This window comes from Cetorhinus maximus, chromosome 2 (assembly GCF_964194155.1).
Source record: "Cetorhinus maximus chromosome 2, sCetMax3.hap1.1, whole genome shotgun sequence".
NCBI classification, from domain to species: Eukaryota; Metazoa; Chordata; class Chondrichthyes; order Lamniformes; family Cetorhinidae; genus Cetorhinus; species Cetorhinus maximus.
In genome coordinates, this window is record NC_135880.1 from 14163972 (window position 1) to 14187586 (window position 23615).

The following is a 23615-nucleotide window of genomic DNA, read 5'->3' on the forward strand; positions in this document are numbered from 1 at the left end:
CCAAGTCAGGATAGTGTGTGGCTTGGAGTGGAACTTGTAAATGGTGGCGTTCCCACGCATCTGCTGCCTTTGTCCTGCTCGGTGGTAGAGGTAGCGGTTTTGGAAGATGCTGTTAAAGGAGCCTTGGTGAGTTGCTGCAATGCATCTTGTAGATGGTACACAATGCTGCCACTGTGCGTCATTGGCAGAGGGAGTGAATGTTTAAGTTGGTGGATGGAGTGCCACTCAAGCGGGTTGCTTTGTCCTGGATGTTGTCGAGCTTCTTGAGTGTTGTTGGAGCTGCACTCATCCAGGCAAGTGGGGAGTATTCCATTACATTCCTGACTTGTGGCTTGTAGATGGTGGACAGGCTTTGGGGAGTCAGGAGGTGACTTACTCTCTGCAGAACTCCTAGCCTCTGACCTGCTCTTGTAACTCTTTATACTCTTAAGTTTGTAATCTGACCCTTCCTGCTACACTCTAATTATCATTACCTTTATTGCTACTTTGTTCTCTTGCCTTGTTCTCTCCCTGTAACTTATCACATCTTCCCTTACTTAATTTGTTGCCCCCACTATTTAGTTTAAAGCCCTTTCTGCTGCCCTAGTTATATGACTCACCAGAACACTGGTCCCAGGACAGTTCTGGTGAAGGCCGTCCCAATGGTACAGTCCCCACTTTACCCAGTGCTACTGATAGTGGCCCATGATTTGAAACTTATTTCTCCCACACCAATCTTTGAGCCATGATTTTCCCTTTGCCAATTTGCTAATGGCTTAGGTTATAACCCAGGATTTATTACCTTTTAAGTTCTGCTTTTTTAGTCCCTAGTGCTTACACTCCCTAAGCAGAACCTCTTTCCTCGTCCTATCTATGTTGATGATGACAACTGGATCTTCCCACTCCCACTGCAAGTCCCCCTCCAGCCGAGAGCAGATGTCCATTCAAAACTCTCAGCAAAGGAAAATTCCATTGAGAAATAAGGACTCTATAAGAAGGGTGCACCATCTGTGGCTAACTAAAGAAATTAAAGATAGTATCAAATTGAAAGAAAAAACACACTGCACTGTGAAGATTAGTGGCAGGTCAGAAGATTGAACAGTTTTTAGAGACCAGCAAAGAATGACCCCAAAAAAATCAAGGAGGGAGAAATTTGAGTATGAAAGACAGTGATCTAGAAATATAAAAAACAGATCGTAAGAGTTTCTACAAGTATTTGAAAAGGAAAAGAGTAGGTAAAATGAGCATTGGTCCTCTAGAGAGTGAGTCTGGGGAAATAATAATGGGAAACAAGGAAATGGCAGAAGCATTGAACAGATATTTTGTGCCTGTCTTCACTGTAGAAGGCACAAAAAGCATCCCAAGAATACTTTAAAATCAAGAGGTAAAAGGGAGGGAGGAACCTCTGGACCTGGTGACTTTTATCCTAGGGTCTTAAAAGAAGTGGCTGCAGACATAGTAGATGCATTGATTTTAATTTTCCAAAATTCCCCAGAATCTGGAAGCGTCTCAAAGGATTTGAAAATCGTTGATGTAACACCTGTGTGTAAGAAAGGAGAGAGACAGAATGCAGGAAACTATAGGCCAGTTAGCCTAATATCTATCAAAGGAAAAATGCTAGAATCCATTATTAAGGAGTAGGACATTTATAAAATCATGATGCAATCAGGCAGAGTCAACATGGTTTTGTGAAAGGGAAATCATGTTTGATTAATTTATTAGAGTCCTTTGAGGAAGTAACAAGCAAGGTGGATAAAGGGGAACCTGTCGATTTGGTGTACTTGGATTTCCAGAAGGTATTCAATAAGGTGCCACATCAAAGGTCACGACAGAAAATAAGAGCTCATGATGTAGGGGGTAACATATTACCATGGATAGAGGAAGAATCGGCATAAATGGATCATTTTCAGGTTTGGAAGCTGTTACTTGTGGAGTGCCATAGGGATCAGTGCTGGGGCCTCAATTATTTCCACTCTCTATCAATGATTTGGATGAAGGGAGTGAATCTATGGCAGGTAAAGTTGCTGATGACACAAAGATATGTAGGAAAGTAAGTTGTCAAAAGGACTTAAAGAGTCCAAAGTGATTTAGATGGGTTAGTGAGTGGGCAAAAAAATTGGCAGATGGAGTATAATGTGAGAAAATGTGAACTTGTCCACTTTGGCAGGAAGAATAAAAAGCAGTATATTATTTGAATGGAGACTGCAGAACTCTGAGTGATCTGGATGTCCTTGTACATGAAACACAAAAAATTGGTATGCAGGGAAGCAAATGAAATGTTGGGATTTATTGCAAGGGGAATCAAGTATAAACGTAGGGAAGTCTTGCTGCAGCTGCACAGAGCCGTTGTTAGACCATATCTGGAGCAGCGTGTTCAGTTTTGGTCTCCTTTCTTAAGAAAGGATATAGTTGTATTAGAAGCAGTTCAGAGAAGGTTCATTATACCGATTCCTAGAATGCAAGGGTTATCTTATGATAAGCAGGTTGGGCTGATACCCATTGGAGTTTAAAGAAATTAGAGGTGATCTTAATGAAACATTCAAGATCCTGAGAGGACTTGATAGGGTGGATGCTGAGAGGATATTTCCCCTTGTGGGGGTGTCTAGAACAAGGGAACAGTTTAAAAATAGGAGTAACCCATTCGAGACTGCGATATGGACAAATCTTTTCTCTCGTTAGTCTACAGAATTCTCTTCTCCAGACAGCAGTGGAGGCTGGGTCATTGAATATATTCAATAAGTTAGAGATTTTTGATCAACAAAGGAGTCAAGAGTGATGGGGCACAGGCAGAAAAGTGCTGACTCCAGAAAGGAGTTGAGGCCACAATTAGATCAGCCATGATCGTATCGAATGGCGAAACAGGTTCAAGGAGCTGAATGGCCGATTCCTGCTCCAAATTCTTGTGTTCTTGCCTTAATTTGATTAATTAGCTGCCTTCCTCTGTGGAACAAGCAGACTCCCTGATTTCCAGTCAGCTTCTAGGAATGTGCTGGCCGGCAATCCAGACATGGATCCTGGCTATTTTCCTGGCAAACCCCACCTCCAAATAGGTTTCCACAGGGTAGGGAAAATGCAGCGAAAGAGACTGGACAGTAGCAGAAGAGAAGTATTATTGCCCAGCAAGGGAGACTTTCCTTGATCTGTAACTTTTAATTTTATTTAAAAAATGCAAATTCAACAAGTGATAGGCTCTAAACAAGATGACAATAACACCAAAACTTATCACCAAACAGCAAAGACAAATAGCAAATACACCAGGGGCCTTTGGTGTTCAATTATCCTATTCAGTTACTCTGGAGCCAAACTGCCCTGTTCGGTTACTCTGGAGCTAAACTGCCCCGTTCGGTTACTCTGGGACTAAACTGCCCCGTTCGGTTACTCCAGGACTAAACTGCCCCGTTCGGTTACTCTGGAGTTAAACTGCCCCGTTCGGTTACTCTGGAGTTAAACTGCCCCGTTCGGTTACTCTGGAGTTAAACCGCCCCGTTCGGTTACTCTGGAGTTAAACCGCCCCGTTCGGTTACTCTGGAGTTAAACCGCCCCGTTCGGTTACTCTGGAGTTAAACCGCCCCGTTCGGTTACTCTGGAGTTAAACCGCCCCGTTCGGTTACTCTGGAACTAAACCGCCCCGTTCGGTTACTCTGGAGTTAAACCGCCCCGTTCGGTTACTCTGGAGTTAAACCGCCCCGTTCGGTTACTCTGGAACTAAACCGCCCCGTTCGGTTACTCTGGAACTAAACCGCCCCGTTCGGTTACTCTGGAACTAAACCGCCCCGTTCGGTTACTCTGGAACTAAACCGCCCCGTTCGGTTACTCTGGAGTTAAACCGCCCCGTTCGGTTACTCTGGAGTTAAACCGCCCCGTTCGGTTACTCTGGAGTTAAACCGCCCCGTTCGGTTACTCTGGAACTAAACCGCCCCGTTCGGTTACTCTGGAGTTAAACCGCCCCGTTCGGTTACTCTGGAGTTAAACCGCCCCGTTCAGTTACTCTGGAGTTAAACCGCCCCGTTCAGTTACTCTGGAGTCAAACCGCCCCGTTCAGTTACTCTGGAACTAAACTGCCCCGTTCAGTTACTCTGGAACTAAACTGCCCCGTTCAGTTACTCTGGAACTAGACTGCCCCGTTCAGTTACTCTGGAACTAAACCGCCCCGTTCAGTTACTCTGGAGTGAAACCGCCCCGTTCAGTTACTCTGGAATTAAACCGCCCCGTTCAGTTACTCTGGAACAAAAGGTCTAACGCTGACTGCAAGCAACGACTGTTGTGACCCCGCCCCCTCTTGCTCTTGCTGCTGCGCCTGCGTTATTCCGACGGGAACCGTGCGCCTGCGCATTACTAAGAGGAAGGCGCAGTGTGTGCTTTGCCCATCCCCAGCCAATCATGGGCGGGTCCTCGGAGCTTGGTTGGGGGGGCGGGGCTTGTGGGGAACGCGAGAGCCTAGTCTCGCGATGTCAGAACGTCAATTGGCCCAGTGTGCCATGACAACAGGAGCCGGGAGGATAATATGCAGAGTAGGTACAGTGCTGAAATGTTGATGGCTGTCCTTTCATGTGTGAGCAAACATGTCGTGCTGCTTTTACATTTTTTTTGTGTGGATGTTGTTCTCTTTTAAAAAAGGTGCCGGTTATGCATCAGCCCCTGTTTTTCGTGTCAGCTGGTTGGGGGCGGGTTAAAGTACTGTGTCTGGGGTGGGGGAGGGGCTGCTGGGTGCAGTGGGTTGTAAAACGGGAATAGTTTATATCGGGCAGGATGGCGTTGTACCTTGGACACAAATGCACCAGCAGAAAGGGGAGAAGGCCGTCCAGTTTATACCCCGACCCTCACACCCCACCACTGGGTACAGCTGTATGTCAGGTTGATTTTGCTCCTGCTGCATGAATGCAAACTGTCACTGCATTACAGCTGAGGGAGTAGCTGTCGTGGCTGAGTATGTTAATTAGTGTAGGGAACCAGTGCTGCCCAAAGCTTGGCCTTTCAGAAATTAAGAAAACAAAATAACGTTGTTCTCCTGTAAGTTCTCTTGAACAATGTTGGGCTGTGTTTAAAAATTCAGTAGCTTCCTTTCATCTGTATATTTAAGGGAAAGAAATGTTGAACCAGCTGAGCCACATTAATAATTTTTTTCAAAAGCCTGCATGTATTATAACTGAGTTCTGCATCCTTTGCAGATTTTTTTTTTTTGTTCGTTCATGGGATGTGGGGTGTCACCGGCTAGGCCAGCGTTGGTTGCCCATCCCTAATTGCTATTGAGAAGTTGGCGGTGAGCTGCCTTTTTGAACCGCTGCAGTCCATGTGGTGGAAGGTACACCCACAGTGCTGTTAGGGAGGAGGTTCCAGGACAGTGAAGGAACAGTGATATTGTTCCAAGTCAGGATGGTGTGTGACTTGGAGGGAAACTTCCAGGCAGTGGTGTTCCCATGCATGTGCTGCCGTTGTCCTTCAAGATGGTAGCAGTCATGCGTTTGGAAGGTGCTGTCTGAGGAGCCTTTGTGATTTGCTGCAGTACATCTTAGACCATAAGACATAAGAGCAGAAATTAGGCTATTCAGCCCATCAAGTCTGTGCCACCATTCAATCATGGCTGATAAGTTTCTCAACCCCATTCTCCCACCTTCTCCCTGTAACCTTTGATCCCCTTACCAATCAAGAACCTATCTATCTCGGTCCTAAATACACTCAATGACCTGACCTCCACAGCCTTCTGTGGCAATGAATTCCATAGATTCACCACTCTCTGGCTAAAGAAGTTTCTCCTCATCTCTGTTCTAAAGGTCTTCCCTTTACTTTGAGGCTGTGCCCTCGGGTCCTAGTCTCTCCTACTAATGGAAACATCTTCCCCACGTCCACTCTTTCCAGGCCTTTCAGTATTCTGTAAGTTTCAATCAGATCCCCCCTCATCCTTTTAAACTCCATCGAGTATAGACCCAGAGTCCTCAAACATTCCTCATTTCTTAAGCCTTTCATTCCTGGGATCATTCTCGTGAACCTCCTCTGGAGGTTCTAAATGTGGTCTGACCAGAGCCTTATAAAGCCTCAGCAGCACATCCCTGCTTTTATATTCTAGTCCTCTCGAAATAAATGCCAACATTGCATTTGCCTTCCTAACTACCGACTCAACCTGCAAGTTAACCTTAAGAGAATCCTGGACTAGGACTCCCAAGTCCCTTTGCACTCCAGATTTCTAAATTCTCTCCCCATTTAGAAAATAGTCTATGCCTCTATTTTTCCTACCAAAGTGCATGACCTCACACTTCACCACTTTGTATTCCATCTGCCACTTCTTTACCCATTCTCCTAACCTGTCCAAACCCTTCTGCAGCCTCCCTGCCTCCTCAATACTACCGGCCCCTCCACCTATCTTTGTATCATCTGCAAACTTAGCCAGGATGCCCTCAGTTCCTTCATCTAGATCATTAATATATAAAGTGAAAAGTTGTGGTCCCAACAATGACCCCTGCGGAACTCCGCTAGTCACCGGCTGCCATCCTGAGAAGGACCCCCTTATCCCCACTCTCTGCCTCCTGCCAGACAGCCAACCTTCTATCCATGCTAGTACCTTGTCTCTAACACCATGGGCTCTTACTGAGCAGCCTCCTGTGCGGCACCTTGTCAAAAGCCTTCTGGAAGTCGAAGTAGATAACATCTATTGGCTCTCCTTTGTCTAACCTACTCGTTACCTCCTCAAAGAATTCTAACAGATTTGTCAGGCATGACCTCCCCTTGATGAAACCATGCTGACTTTACCCGATTTTACCATGCACTTCCAAGTATTCTGAAATCTCATCCTTAATAATGGACTCTAAAATCTTACCAACGACCGAGGTCAGGCTAATAGGTCTATAATTTCTCGTCTTTTGCCTCACTCCCTTCTTGAACAGGGGGGTTACATTAGCGATTTTCCAGTCCTCTGGGACCCTCCCTTACTCGTGTGATTTCTGAAAGATCGCCACTAATGCCTCCACTATCTCTTCAGCTATCTCCTTCAGAACTCTGGGGTGTAACCCATCTGGTCCAGGTGATTTATCCACCTTCAGACCTTTCAGTTTTCCTAGCACCTTCTCCTTGGTAATGGCTACCATACTCACCTCTGCCCCCCGACTCTCTTGAACTTTGGGGATGTCACTCATCTTGTAGGTGTATACACTGCTGCCACGGTGCATTGGTTTAGAAGCAGTGAATGTTTGTCGATGGGATGACAATCAAGCAGGTTGCTTTGTCATGGATAGTGTCAAGCTTCTTGAGTGTCGCTGGAGCTGTACTTAGTCCAGTTCAGTTTCTGGTATTGGAAACCCCCAGGATGTTGATAGTGGGATTCAGTGATGGTAATGCCATTGAATGTCAAAGGGGTGACGGTTAGATTCTCTGTCGTTGGGGATGGTCATTGCCTGGCACTTGTGTGGCACGAATGTTACTTGACACTTTGTTAGCCCAAGCCTAGATATTGTCCAGGTCTTGCTGCATTTGGACATGGACTGCTTCAGTATCTGAGGAGTTGAGAATGGTGCTGAACGTTGTGCAATCATCAGTGAACACCCCCACTTCTGGACCTTATGATGGAATGGAGGTCATTGATGAAGCAGCTGAAGATGGTTGGGCCTTGGACACTACCCTGAGGAACTCCTGTCCTGGTCAACAGTGTTATCTGTGCAGGGTATGTGAGATGAGGGAGATCTGTAAAATAATGGAATTTAATCAGGTCTCTTGTCCCATGTATTCATCCATGCACAGAGCTACTTTTAATATCATTTTCTCCAGATTCCAAAAGGAGTTTGAGGGAGAGGATGTAGTCATTTGAACTGCACTGAATCAAGCTTCCTTTACACTTGACAAGCCACATGCTGGGTGAATTATAATATTCATTTCATTGTCAATCTAAAGAAAACATATCCCTCCTAATGTAACCTGCTGTTATTGCATCTGTTCTCCTGCTTTAAATGATGCAACTCATCAAGAAGGTGAAGGCATGTTTAGGTTTGGAAGCATTTCAGGGGGTTATAGATGTTAATAAAGTCCAACTGACCCCGCCCAGTCTAGACAAGAGTACTAAAAGCAAGTTTTGTGCGTGTGACTTTTTTTTAATTGGTGGAATTTAGTTGCTCTCTGGTTGAACATTTTCTACATTGAAAGTGTCAAATTTCGTGTTTGATGGTTTTAGCTGCAGTGACTTGTAACTTTGTGCTTTTGGCGAATTTGCTGTGCAAAGAGTTGATGGAAATTTGGTTATCTTAAAAAGATTTCTTGGCTTTAGCAGGTATGGTTTGTTGGTCAGGGTCGAGAGCGGGATAGGTGAGGTGGTGAGGTTTGGGTGATTCACTTAGACGTAATTAACATAACCAGCAATATTTGGAATAAGATTGGCAATTGTGGGAAGATGGTGATGTTGTGGTAATGTCACTGAATCAGTAATCCAGGAGGCCCAGGCAAATGCTCTGGGGACACGGGTTCAAATCCTGTCATGGCAGCTGGTGGAATTTAAATGCAATCAGTAAAAATAAATCTGGAATTGAAAGCTAGTCTCCGTAATGGTGATCATGAAACTATCATCGCTTATTATAAAAACCCATCTGGTTCACTCATGTCCCTTAGGGAAAGAAATCTGTCATCCTATCCCGGTCTGGCCAAATGATTCCGGACTCACAGCAATGTGGTTGACTCTTAACTGCACTCTGAAATGGTCCAGCAAGCCACTCAGTTCAGGGGTAATTAGGGATGGGCAACATCTGGGCCTTGCAGTGATGTCCACATCCCATAAAAGAATGTTTAAAAAAAAAAAATTCTCATGGGAAGGACTGGTAATGCCATTTTAAAATGAAGCTAATTTGATGATTGAACAACGGCTTGACAGGACAATGAAAGGAGTGTGCACGTTATAGGAACATATGAACAGGAGTAGGCCCCATAAGCCTGCTCAGCCATTCAACCAGAACATGGCTATCTCAATGCCATTTTCCTGCACTATCCCCATATCCCTTGATACCTTTCGTATCCAGAAATTGATCAATCTCTGTCTTGAGCATACTCAATGACTGAGCTTCTACAGCCCTCTGGGGGAGAGAATTCCAAAGATTCTCCACCCTCTGAATGAATAAATTCCTCCTCATCTCAGTCCTAAATGGCCTACCCCTTATTCTTTGTCCTCTAGTTCTTGACCCTGCAGCCAGGGGAATCATCCTTCCTGCATCTACCTTGTTATTACCACTTTTTATCAGATTAGATTAATTTTTGAAAAAAATCTTTAAGTAAAAGCTGGATGGGAAGAAAAGCCATGTTTAAAATTTACTGTGCAAGAAGTTTGGGACAGAATTTTGTTTTATTTGAAATTCCACAACCTTACACGGATGACCATGTGACCACAAATCTATGAAATTGTGCACTCACCGATCAATAGAGTTGATATGATGCTAAAGAGGTGCTGGAACGCTTATTGATTAGATGGTTGAATGGGCAGAAAAATGACACTGATTTCAACATGAGCAAATTTGATTTAATGAATTTTGATAAAAACATAAAAAGAAATCGTTATTCTTTGGGTGAAAGTTAGACGATGTGAAAGATCAGGGAGATTTAGGGATTTAGGTTCACAAGACCTTTTTGTTTCACCTCAAGTGGATATGATCATACAGAAATACTGAATTTTATAGCAAGGAGTGGAGAATTTAAAAGTCAAAAAAGAATGGGGAACCTGTCTAAAACTTTAGTAAACTGGTATTGGAGTAGTGTGTACAGTTTGGAGCAGGCACTCAGCAGCACCTAGAGGAGATTGAGAGGGGGACCCTGAGCCAGGCAATCAGCAGCACCTAGAGGAGATTGAGAGGAGGACCCTGAGCCAGGCAGTCAGCTGCACCTAGAGGAGATTGAGAGGAGGACCCTGAGCCAGGCAGTCAGCAGCACCTAGAAGAGAGTTGAGAGGAGGACCCTGAGCCAGGCAATCAGCAACACTTAGCACCTACCATTGCAGGAGAAACATAAGTTCATTGGTTGGTGAGAAACTGCTGTTAGGGAGTGTCATCAAGAAGCTGATAATTAGAAAAAACACATCCTTTTTAAAAGGGGTTACTTACGTTTAAGGAACAAACACAAGCAATCGGAAAATAAAGTTAAGTTGAGGCCAGGTAAAATAAAGTTGCTAAGTAAACCAAAGTAAAATAAAGTTAATACAAGGGAAGTAAATTGAAGCCATGGCAGGACAGTTTGGTCATGTGGAATGTGTGTCCTGCAACATGTGGGAAGTTGTGAATGCTACCAGTGTCCTAGGTGACCACATGTGCAGGAAGTGTCACCAAGTAGAGCCTTGAGCTCCAGGTTTTGGAGCTTGAATGACGGTTGGAGTCACTGCGGCACATCCATGAGGCTGAGAGCTATGTGGATGGTGCATTCAGAGAGGTGGTCACACCGCAACTTAGGAGCATGGAGGCAGAAAGGGAATGGGTGACCGCCAGGCAGTCCAAGAAAATAAGGCAGAGAGTGCAGGAGTCCCCTGGGGTCCCGGTCATCAATCGGTTTTCCATTTTGGATACCGGTGAGGATGTTGGTTCCCGAGTGCAGCCAGAGCCAAGTTTGTGGCACAACAGGCAGCTCTGCTATACAAGAGGGGAGAAAGAAGAGGGGAAGAGCAGTAGTAATAGGAGATTCGTTAGTCAGGGGAACTGACAGGCGTTTCTGTGGCCGTAGACTTGACTCCAGGATGGGATGTTGCCTCCCTGGTGCCAGGGTCAAGGGTGTCATGGGGTGGCTGCAGGACATTCTTCTGGGGGAGGGTGATCAGCCAGAGGTCATGGTCATTGTTGGTACCAATGACTTGGGTAGGAAAGGGAATGAGGTCCTGAAAGCACACTTTAGGAAACTAGAAAGGAGATTGAAAAACGGGACCTCTAAAGCCATAATCTCAGGATTACTCCCAGTCCCACGTGCAAGCGAGTATTGAAATAGGAGAATTGAGTGAATAAACACTTGGCTGGAAAGCTAGTGTTGGAAGGAGGGCATCAGATTTCTGAGGCATCTGGATGGGTTCTGGGGAAGTTGTGACCTGCACAAGTGGACGGTCTACACCTGAACAGGACTGGAACAAATATCCTCGCAGGGAGATTTGCCAGTGCTGTTGGGAGGGGGGGTTTAAACGAAATTAGCAGAGGGATGGAAACCTGAGGGCAAATTCAGAGCCAAGAACGGGAGATGCAGGATTAGTGAGTGACTCTGAAATACAGAAGCAGCAGTTAAAAAGTGTACAGCAGTGTTAATAGGTATATATGTAAATGCAAGGAGCATAATAAATAAAGCCAATGAGCTGAGGGCACAGGACACATGATGATGTCATCGCTGCAATGGAAACTTGGCTTGAGGAGGGGCAAAAATAGCAGCTCAACATCCCTGGATATAGAGTTTTCAGGCAGGACAGGGAGGGGGATAAGAAAGGTGGGGGTGTAGCATCATTAGTTAAAGAATCAATTACAGCTGTGAGAAGGGATGATATACCAAATGAAGCATCAAATGAGGCCATATGGGTTGAGCTCAGAAATGAAAAAGGGGCAGCCACACTACTAGGAGTGCACAATAGATCCCCAAATAGTGGAAGGGAGGTTGAAGAGCAAATATGTAGATTTCTGAATGCAAAAACAATAGGGCAGTAATCAACTACCCTAATATCAGTTGGGATATGAACAGTGTGAAGGGCACAGAGGGTGCAAAATTCTTGAATTGCATTCAAGAGAACTTTTTTAGCAAGCACACAAAAAATATATAAATGACTTAGATGAAGGGATTGAAGGGATGGTTGCCAAATTTGCTGACGACACAAAGGTAGGTAGGAAAGCAACTTCTGTTGAAGGGTCATTCGGACTCGAAACGTTAACTGTGTTCCTCTCCGCAGATGCTGCCAGACCTGCTGAGTTTTTCCAGGTATTTTTGTTTTTGTTTAGGTAGGAAAGCAAGTTGTGAAGAGCAAATAAGGAGGCTACAAAAGATATAGATAGCTTAAGACCATAAGACATAGGAGCAGAAATTAGGCCATTCGACCCATTGAGTCTGCTTCGCCATTCAATCATGGCTGATAAGTTTCTCAACCCCATTCTCCTGCCTTCTCCCCGTAACCTTTGATCCCCATGCCAATCAAGAACCTATCTATCTCGGTCTTCAGTACACTCAATGACCTGGCCTCCACAGCCTTCTGTGGCAATGAATTCCATAGATTCACCACTCTCTGGCTAAAGAAGTTTCTCCTCATCTCTGTTCTAAAAGGTCTTCCCTTTACTCTGAGGCTGTGCCCTCGGGTCCTAGACTCTCCTACTAATGGAAACATCTTCCCCACGTCCACTCTATCCAGGCCTTTCAGTATTCTGTAAGTTTCAATCAGATGCCCCCTCATCCTTCTAAACTCCATCGAGTATAGACCCAGAGTCCTCAAACGTTTCTCATATGTTAAGCCTTTCATTCCTGGGATCGTTCTCGTGAACCTCCTCTGGACCATCTCCAGGGCCAGCACATCCTTCCTGAGATACGGGGCCCAAAATTGCTCACAATATTCTAAATGTGGTCTGACCAGAGCCTTATAAAGCCTCAGCAGCACATCCCTGCTTTTATATTCTAGTGCTCTCGAAATAAATGCCAACATTGCATTTACCTTCCTAACTACCGACTCAACCTGCAAGTTAACCTTAAGAGAATCCTGGACTAGGACTCCCAAGTCCCTTTGCACTCCAGATTTCTCAATTCTCTCCCCATTTAGAAAATAGTCTATGCCTCTATTCTTCCTACCAAAGTGCATGACCTCACACTTCCCCATGTTGTATTCCATCTGCCACTTCTTTGCCCATTCTCCTAACCTGTCTAAATCCTTCTGCAGCTTCCCCGCCTCCTCAATACTACCTGTTCCTCCACCTATCTTTGTATCATCAGCAAACTTAGCCAGGATGCCCTCAGTTCCTTCATCTAGATCATTAATATATAAAGTGAAAAGTTGTGGTCCCAACACTGACCCCTGCGGAACTCCACTAGTCACCGGTCGCCATCCTGAGAAGGACCCCCTTATCCCCACTCTCTGCCTCCTGCCAGACAGCCAATCTTCTACCCATGCTAGTACCTTGCCTCTAACACCATGGGCTCTTATCTTACTGAGCAGCCTCCTGTGCGGCACCTTGTCAAAGACCTTCTGGAAGTCCAAGTAGATAACATCTATTGGCTCTCCTTTGTCTAACCTACTCGTTACCTCCTCAAAGAATTCTAACAGATTTGTCAGGCATGACCTCCCCTTGATGAAACCATGCTGACTTTGCCCGATTTTACCATGCACTTCCAAGTATTCTGAAATCTCATCCTTAATAATGGACTCTAAAATCTTACCAATGACCGAGGTCAGGCTAATCGGCCTGTAATTTCCCGTCTTTTGCCTCACTCCCTTCTTGAACAGGGGGGTTACAATAGCGATTTTCCAGTCTTCTGGGACCCTCCCTGACTCTAGTGACTCCTGAAATATCACTACTAATGCCTCCACTGTCTTTTCAGCTATCTCCTTCAGAACTCTGGGGTGTAATCCATCTGGTCCAGGTGATTTATCCACCTTTAGACCTTTCAGTTTTCCTAGCACCTTCTCCTTGGTAATGGTCACCATACTCACCTCTGCCCCCTGACTCTCTTGAACTTTGGGGATGTTATTCGTGTCTTCCACCGTGAAGACTGACGCAAAACACCTATTCAGTTCCTTCGCCATTTCTTTGTTCCCCACTACTACTTCTCCAGCGTCATTTTCCAGCGGCCCAATGTCCACTTTTGCCTCTCTCTTACCCTTTATATATCTAAAAATACTCTTGCAATCTTCTTTTATATTACTGGCTAATTTACCCTCATATTTAATCTTCTCCCTCCTTATTTCTTTTATAGTTGTCCTCTGTTGGTCTTTGTAGGCTTCCCAATGCCCTGGTTTCCCATTGCTCTTCGCCGCATTTTATGCTTTCTCTTTAGCTTTTATGCTGTCCCTGATTTCCCTTGTCAGCCATGGTTGCCTCGTCCTCCCTTTAGAATGCTTCTTCCTAGGGATGAATTTTTGCTGTGTCTCCCAAATTACTCCCAGAAACTCCTGCCATTGCTGTTCCACTGTCTTTCCTGCTAGGCTCATCTCCCAGTCAATTCTGGCCAGCTCCTCCCTCATGTCTCTGTAGTTGCCTTTATTCAACTGTAATACCATTACATCTGATTCCAGCTTTTTCCTCTCAAATTGCAGGGAAAATTCTATCATATTATGGTCACTTCCTTCTAAGGATTCCTTCACCTTAAGCTCCCTTATCAAATCTGCCTCATTACACATCACTAAATCTAGAATTGCCTGTTCCCTAGTGGGCTCCACCACAAGCTGCTCCAAAAAGCCATCTCGTAGACATTCCACAAATTCCTTTTCTTGGGATCCACTACCAACCTGATTTTCCCAGTCTACCTGCATATTGAAATCCCCCATGATCACTGTAACCTTGCCTTTCTTACACGCCTTTTCTATCTCCTGGTGTATCTTGTGCCCCACATCCTGACTACTGTTCGGAGGTCTGTACATAACTCCCATTATGTTTTTTTTAACCTTTGCGGTTCCTCAACTCTACCCACACAGATTCTACATCATCTGACCCTACGTCATTTCTTGCTATCGAATTAATTTCATTTCTTACTGACAAAGCAACCCCACCCCCTCTGCCAACCTGCTTATCTTTTTGATAGGATGTATATCCTTGGATATTTAGCTCCCAGTCCTGATCCTCTTGCAGCCATGTGTCCGTGATGCCCGCCACATCATACCTGCCAATTTCAATCTGTGCCACAAGCTCATTTACCTTATTTCATATACTGCGTGCATTCAGATACAACAGCTTCAGTCCTGTATTTCCCGTCCCCTTTCTCATTGTTGTCCCATTATCTGATGTGCTTGAAGTTAGATTCCTAGCCCTTTCCAAACACTCTGTCCTATTTTGTGTTCTGGGGACTTTAATAGCCTCTCCTGGACTCTCCTTTCTTTTCAGTTTTTTCATAATTTTCCATGTAGTTGAATCCAACCCCCCACACGCTAACCTGCTGCTTTGTTTCCCATTAGTCATACTTCTTGGAGTTTTACCCTTCCCTCCCCCACCCCCCACTTTCTAGTTTAAAGTCCTGTTGACCACCCTATTTACCCTTTTCGCTAGAACATTGGTCCCAGATCGGTTCAGGTGGAGACCGTCCCAATGGTACAGATCCCTCCTGTTCCAACACTGATGCCAGTGCCCCACGAAATGGAACCCCTCTTTCCCGCACCACTCCTTTAGCCACGTGTTTACTTCCCTTATTCTCACGTCATTAAGTAAGTGGGCAAAAGTCTGGCAAATAGAGTATAATGTGGGAAAATGTGAAATTGTCCATTTTGGCAGGAAGAATAAAAGAGAAGCATATTATCTAAATGAGAGATTGCAGAGCGCTGAGGTACAGGGAGACCTGGGTGTCCTAGTGCATGAATCACAAAAGGCTCATATGCAAGTACAACAACTAATTAGGAAAGCTAATAGAATGTTATCATTTATTGTGAGAGGAATTGAATACAAAGGAAGGGAAGTTATGCTTCAGTCGTACAGGGCACGAGTGAGACCACATCTGGAGTACTATATCCAGTATTGGTCACCTTATTTAAAGAAGGATGTAAATGCATTGGAAGCAGTTCAGAGGAGATTTACCGGACTAATACGAGGAATGGATGGGTTGTTTTATGACGAAAGCTTGTACAGACTAGGCTTGTATCCTCTGGAGTTTAGAAGAGTAAGAGGTGACTTGATTGAAACATATAAGATCGTGAGAGGTCTTGATAGGGTGGATGTGGAGAGGATGTTTCCTCTTCTGGGAGAATCTCGAACTAGGGGTCACTGTTTAAAAATAAGGGGTCGCCCATTTAAAACAGAGATGAGGCAAATATTTTTCACTCTGGGCTGTGAGTCTTTGGAACTCTCTTCCTGAAAAGGTGGTGGAAGCAGAGTCTTTGAATGTTTTTGAGGCAGAGGTAAGCAAGGCGGGTGATAGGTTATCGGGGATAGGTGGGATGCAGATTTCAGGTTACTGTCAGGTCAGCCATGATCTTATTAAATGACGGAGCAGGCTCGGGGGTCTGAATGGCCTACTCCTGCTCCTTCGTATGTTTGTACACAAGTACAACGAGAGGGGGTGCAGTTCTAGATTTAGTCTTAGGAACTGAAGCTGGGCAAGTGGATGAAATAGCAGTGGGGGACTATTTTGGAGATAGTGACCATAATATAGTTAGATTTAGCATCATTATGGAAAAGATAGAACAAGATTAAAAGTTCCAAATTGGGGGAACACAAATTTTACAAAGCTGAGAAGTGAGCTGGCAAGAATGGACTGAATACAGATACAAGAAGGGAAACTGTGTCAGATCAGTGGGAAACATTCTGCGGGCATAGTGTAGATGTCCCCACAAAGAAAAAGGGTGGTTCTGCCAAATCTAGAGCTGCCTGGTTATCTAGAAGCATACAGGCCAAGATAAAGCAGAAAAAGAAAACTTATGACAGAAACGACTTAATACTGTAGAAAGCCAAGAGGAAAGAAAGTACAGGGGTGAAGTAAAAATGGAAATTAGGAAAGCAAAGAGAAAATACAAAAAAATTATTGGCAGGTAAAATCAAAGAAAATCCTAAGCGCAATAAGCACAGTTGGTAAAGGCTGAGTTATTTAAAATCCCAGAGGGAAACTTTAAACAACTGTCATAACCTATATTTTCAATTGGTATGTTTTGAGCTGCAGCTCTAAATTCAGGAATAAGACCACCAGTTCTCAAGAAGTTTTTATATCAAACTAAATGAAACATTTATTAATTTACAACAAATTAAACACATACACACGGCTACAAATTACTACTGTCATAACTTTTTAACAAATTCTCAAATTAATCTCCACTAAGGCAACAATAACTAATGGACTTAACCAGACACCAAGCAAAGCACTTTCACCTTATGAATTCAAAATGAGGCTCCTTGCAATTTGATTCCTTTGCAGACAGTTGTAGGCTCACAGGTTTTGATCTTACATGCCTCTGCTCTACACACAGAAACTCCCTTCTGTTATACACAGCTCCTCCCTTTGAATGTAAATTCTTATTGTGTCACCAGGCCCTTTGAACACATTTCACAGTACCAGTTTTATTAGTAATATAAACATTACTTGGTGTCTCCTAGCTAGGTGCAAGATTTCATTCCCACTCTTGAATGCGCTATTGAACAAAATGCAAATGTACCTTCTATCTCTGTTTACATCTCAAAACTACAATACATCAAAGCACCCAGACTAACTGGCTTTAATCCAATTAATACACAGACTAAACCTCTATTTAATTTTTTTTCCAATAACATTATATACATTAACATCTCTTCCTGTCACACAGTGAGAGAAGTAGTACTGGAGGGACTGGCATCCTTGAAGGTGGACAAATCACCAGGGCTAGATGGATTGTATCCCAGGCTGTTGAAGGAAGCCAGGGAGGAAATAGCGGATGCTCTGAGAATCATTTTTGAATCCTCACTAGATACAGTGGAGGTCCCAGAACATTGGAGGTCTGCAAGCATTGCACCGTTATTTAAAAAGGATGTGAGGGATAGGCCTTAAATTATAGCCCTGCCAGCCTGACTTTGGTGGTGGGCAAATTATTGGAAACAATTCTGAGAGACAGGCTAAGTTGTCACTTAGAAAGACACGGATTTATCAGGGATAGTCAGCATGGTTTTGTTAGGCATCTTACTAACTTAATAGAAATTTTTGAGAAAGTAACAAAGAGGATTGATGAGTGTAGTGCAGTGGATGTTGTCTACATGGATTTCAGTAAGGAATTTGACAAGGTCCCACATGGCAGATTGGCCAGGAAAGTGAGATCTCATGGGATACAGGGGAAGGTGGTAGGTTGGATCGAAAATTGGCTCAGTGACAGGAACCAAAAGGTAAATGTCAATGGATGTTTCTGCAGATGGAAAATGGTTTCCAGTGGTGTTCCACAGGCCTCAGTGTTGGGCCCTTGCTGTTTATTGTATATATTAATCATTTAGACTTAAATGTGAGAGGCATGATTGGGAAATATGCAGATGACACAAAAGTTGATTGTGATATCAATAGTTTGGTCACGTGGGCGGAGAAGTGGCAAATGGATTTCAATCCGGAAAAGTGTGAGGTAATGCATTTGGGCAGGGCAAATAAAGTAAAGGAATACTCAATAAATGGGAAGTTAGTGAGTCCATGTTCACAGGCCCTTGAAGGTGGCAGGACAGGTGGACAAAGTGGTCAGGAAAGCATATGGAATGCTTTCCTTTATTGGGCGAATTATTGAATACAAAATCAGGGATGTAATGATGGAACTGTATAAAATGCTGGTTTGGCCACAGCTGGAATTTTGAGTACAGTTCTGGCCAGCACATTACTGGAAGGGCATAATTGCTGTGGAGAGAGTGCAGAGGAGATTTACAACAACGTTGCCAGGGCTTGAAAATTGCAGCTACGAGGAAAGATTTGATAGGCTAGGGTTGTTTTCCTTAGAACAGAGGAGGCTAAGGGGTGACCCAATTGAGGTGTACAAAATTATGAGGGGCCTAGACAGGGCATTCAGGAAAGACTTGTTTCTACTCGATGATGGGGTCAATTACCAGGGGGCAGAGATTTAAGGTGATTGATAGAAGGATTAGAGGAAACATGAGGAAAAACCTTTTCACCCAGAGGGTGGTGGGCGTCTGGAATTCACTGCCTAAATTGGTGGTTGAGGCTGAAATGCTCAACTCATTTAAAAGGTACCTGGATTTGCATCTGAAGTGCTGTAATGTGCATGGCTACAGACCAGGTGCTGGAAAGTGGGATTAAAATGAGCAGTTTCTTTTTCTCTCTTTGTGGCCGGCGTAGACATGATGGACTGAATGGCCTCTTTCTGCACCATAACTTTTCAATGGTTCTATTGAGGCAATAGAGAGGGTACATTACAGGGTACAGCTCTGAAGAAGTCATAAGGACTGTTTCTCTCTCCGCAGAAGCTGCCAGACTGGCTGAGTTTTTCAGCATTTTCTGTTTTTATTTCAGATTTCCAGCATCCACAGTATTTTATTTTAATTTTAGGATACATTATAGGTTCATTATGATGATGCATCGTATAAGGAAGCAGAGGAACAGGGGAGTTATTTAGTCTCAAGCCTGTTTTGTGATTCAGGATTATGTCTGATCTGTGACCTGATTCACTAAAGAGCTTTAGTTAATAAATATCCATCAAGCTCAGTTTTAAGATTAACAATTGATCTAACAATTGCTAATCTAACATCAATTGCTGTTGGTGGAAGAGAGTTGCAAACTTCTACCACCCCTGGTGTATAGAATTGTTTCCTAATTTCAAACCCGAAAGGTCTGGCTCTAATTTTTATACCTCTAGTCACAGACTCCCCAATCAGCAGAACTAGTTTCTCGTAATCTATCCTGTCTCTTACCCTTAATTAAACCCCTTCCATCATTGTCATCAGCTCTTATTTATTTTGCACACCCAAAGGTCACAATAAAAGGAGGCACATAAAAATTACAATATTAACAAAAAGTAACATTCTCATTTTCACTGTTCATAACTACAAACAAAAGATCGGAACAGCAGTCGATAAAAACATGTCATCTTCAGTTCAGCTGTTCCTTTCCCAGCAATTCAAGTTGCAATGTATTTATTTAATTGTCAGATAACAACAGGTGGAGGGTGTGGAAAAGACAGGGAACAATTTCATTTCAGAGAACAGTCTCAAAGGTCAGTGGATACGGTTTAACTACCACAATAACATGATACAAAACTTGGCAGAAATCGGGAAGCTTGAAGTTACTGTCAGAGTACTGAGTTGTGTTAGACCATGAGGCCTTGCAATCTGTAAGAAGTAAACTGATGTGTTCCCAGCTATCTCATAGGTGGATAAATGCAATTTCTCCATCAATCACGGTGGCAAGTAATAGAATTCTGAGTTAGAGTTTCTGTTTCATCCCAGTTGTTCCCATAGAATGACAGTCTAAGGGTACAATGAGCTAAAAGTAGCCCCTGAAAATGGGTGCGGAATTTGCAATGCAGAATTCACATGCAATCATTAAAATTAATGCAGGCAGTGTGCAAACTCTGTGCTACCTACTAATTTAAATCATTGTGGTGTGTAGCCCAGTTTTGAACAAAGGAAGAATTGGAAAAATTGGGTTTGTTTTCTCCAGAACAGAAGGGATTAAAAGGTGATTTGATGGTGGGACAGAGATTGATTGTTATGATACGACAGTAAATCCAGTATCATACCATGTGTCTACCAGGATGATTGAAGGCAAACTAGATGGACTCTGGTCTTTTTACATTTAGCAATTCCTATGTTCCTTTCAAGCAGATAGAAACAGTCATTTCTGGATTCTGGAATTTTCTGGATAATAGACGTCAGAATGTCGAACCACAAGTCTGTGAACCAGAACACTGTAGATATATTAACCTGAAACAGAAAACAATGATAAAACATTATAAAGCTAACATCTGGGAGCTTGTGCCAAAATTTGGAGAGCTATCTCACAGAGTAGTCAAGCAACAGCCTGACATAGTCATACTCACGGAATTATACCTTACAGACAATGTCCCAGTCACCACCATCACCGTCGCTGGGTATATCTCACATTGGCAGGCCAGACCCACCAGAAGTGGTGGTATACAATCGGGAGGGAGTTGCCCTGGGAGTCCTCAACATCGACTCCGGACCCCATAAAGTCTCATGGATCAGGTCAAACATGGGCAACGAAACCTCCTGCTGATCACCATGTACTGCCTGACCCCCGCTCAGCTGATAAATCAGTGCTCCTCCGTGTTGAAGGGGACACTGTTTTAAAATTAGCGATTGCCATCTTAGGACAGAGATGAGGAGAGTTTTTTTCTCAGAGGGCTGTACAACCTTGGAACTCCCTGCCTCCAAAGGCGGTGGAGGCAGGGGTCATTGAATATTTTTAAGGTAGAGGTAAATAAATTCTTGTTAGGCAAGGGAATCAAAGGTTATTGGGGGTAGATAGGAATGTGGAATTCAAAACACAAACAGATCAGCCATGATATTTTTGAATGGTGGAGAAGGCTTGAGGGGCAGGCTTGCCTACATCTGCTCCTATTTCATGTGTTCGTTATGTTTGGATGTAACACCACTTGGAGGAAGCACTGAAGATGGCAAGGCTGCAGAATGTACTCTAAGTGGGGGATTTCAATGTCCATCACCAAGAGTGGCTCAGTAGCACCACTACAAACTGAGCTGGCTGAGTCCAAAATGAGATAGCTGCTGGACTGGGTCTGCGGCAGGTGGTGACAGAACCTACAAGAGGGAAAAACATACGTGGCCTTATCCTCACCAATTTGTTGCCGCAGATGCATCTGTCCAGGAGCATCAGTAGGAGTGACCACCGCACAGTTCTTGTAGAGACGGAGCCCTGTCTTCACATTGAGGATACTCTCCATTGTGTTGTGTGGCACTACCGCCGTGGTAAATGGGATAGGTTTAGAACAGAGCTAGCAACTGTTAAGACTGGGCATCCATGAGGCACTGTGGGCCATCAACAGCAGCAGAATTGCACTTGAACACAATCTGTAACCTCATTGCCTGGCATGTCCCCCACTCTACCATTACCGCCAAGCCAGGGGATCAACTCTGGTTCAATGAAGAGTGCAGGACGGCATGCCAGGAGCAGCACCAGGCATAGCTAAAAATGAGGTGTCAACCTGGTGAAGCTATAACCACAGGACTACTTGCATGCCAAACAGCATTAACAGTATGCAACAGACAGAGCTAAGTGATCCCACAACCAATGGATCAGATCTAAGCTCTGCAGTCCTGCCACAACACTGGCATCTACCCGGCAATGTAGAAAATTGCCCAGGTACATCCCATCCGTAAAAAGCAGGACAAATCCAACCCGGCCAGTTACTGCCCCATTAGTCTACTCTTGATCATCAGTAAGGTGATAGAAGGTGACATCAACAGTGCTATCAAGCGGAAACAGAAATACCTGGAAAAACTCAGCAGGTCTGGCAGCATCGGCGGAGGAGAGCACAGTTGACGTTTCGAGTCCTCATGACCCTTCAACAGAACTAAGTAAAAGTAGGAAAGGGGTGAAATATAAGCTGGTTTAAAGGGGGGGGGGATTGTTGTCACAACAATCACCCCCCCCTCTTAAACCAGCTTATATTTCACCCTTTTCCTACTTTAGTTCTGTTGAAGGGTCATGAGGACTCGAAACGTCACCTGTGCTCTCCTCCGCCGATGCTGCCAGACCTGCTGAGTTTTTCCAGGTATTTCTGTTTCTGTTTTTGTTTTGGATTTCCAGCATCTGCAGTTTTTTGCTTTTATCATTAGTGCTATCAAGCGGCACTTGCTTAGAAATAGCCTTTCCACTGATGCTCAGTTTGGGTTCTACAAGGGTCACTCAGCTCCTGACCTCATTAAAGCCTTGGTTCACACATGGACAAAAGAGCTGAACTCCCGAGGTGAGGTGACAGTGACTGCAAAGGCAGCATTTGACTGAATGTGGCATCAAGGAGCCCTAGCAGAACTAACTGGAGTCAGTAGGAATCTGGGGAAAACTCTCTGCTGGTTGGAATCGTACCTAGTACGTAGGAAGGTAGTAGTGATTGTTGGTGGTCAATCATCTCAGTTCCAAGCATCACTGCAGGAATTCCTTGGGGTAGTATCCTTGGCCCAACCATCATCGGCTGCTTCATCAATGACCTTCCTTCCATCATAAGGTCAGAAGTGGGGATGTTCGCTGATGATTTCACAATGTTCAGCACCATTCACGATTCCTCAGATACTGAAGCAGTCCATTACAAATGCAGGAAGACCTGGACAATACCCAGGCTAGGGTTGACAACTGGCAAGCAATATTCATGCCACACAAGTGCCGGGCAATGACCATCTCCAACAGGAGAGAATTTAACCATCGCCCCATGACATTCAATGACGTTACCACCGCTAAATTCCCAAATATCAACATCCTGGGGGTTACCAGGGACCATAAACTGAACTGGACTAGCCATATAAATACTGTGGCTACAAGAGCAGGTCAGAGGCTAGGAATCCTATGGTGAGTAACTGGTGATATATTTCTGGAAGTGTAAACATGAAAGATACAGTATTTGGATAAGTAAAACAATTCTTTTTTGTTCATTCATGGGATGTGGGCATCACTGGCTATACTAGCTTTTATATACCTTCTGAGTCTCCAAAGCCTGTCCATCATCTACACAGCACAAGTCAGGAGTGTGATGGAGTACTTCCCACTTGCCTGGATGAGTGCAGCTTCAACAATACTCAAGAAGCTCAACACCAGTACAATGCAATCCACTTGATTGCCACCCCATCCCAAACATTCACTCCCTCCACTACTGATGCACAGTGGCAGCAGTGTGTACCATCTACAAGATGCACTACAGGAACTCACCAAGGCTCCTGAGACAGCACCTTCCAAACCCACGACTGCTACCATCTAGAAGGACAAGGGCAGTACATACATAGGAACACCACCACCTGGAAGTTCCCCTCCAAGCCACTCACCATCCTGACTTGGAAATATATCACCATTCGTTCACTGTCACTGGGTCAAAATCCTGGAACTCCCTCCCTAAC

General features: G+C 44.2%; 1 protein-coding gene across 3 annotated transcripts in view; it reads left to right on the forward strand.

The window, feature by feature from the left end:
• Positions 1-23615, forward strand: part of clcn3 (chloride channel 3) — a 200874-nt gene that overhangs the window by 14195 nt on the left and 163064 nt on the right. For 2 of the 3 annotated variants that reach the window (XM_078561341.1, XM_078561367.1), the window contains exon 1: positions 4419-4490. The exons of the other annotated variant lie outside the window; for it this stretch is intronic. The gene's annotated coding sequence lies outside the window, so the exon portion shown is untranslated. Of the gene's footprint in view, positions 1-4418; positions 4491-23615 lie in introns of those variants that run through there. 3 annotated transcript variants of the gene reach the window in all.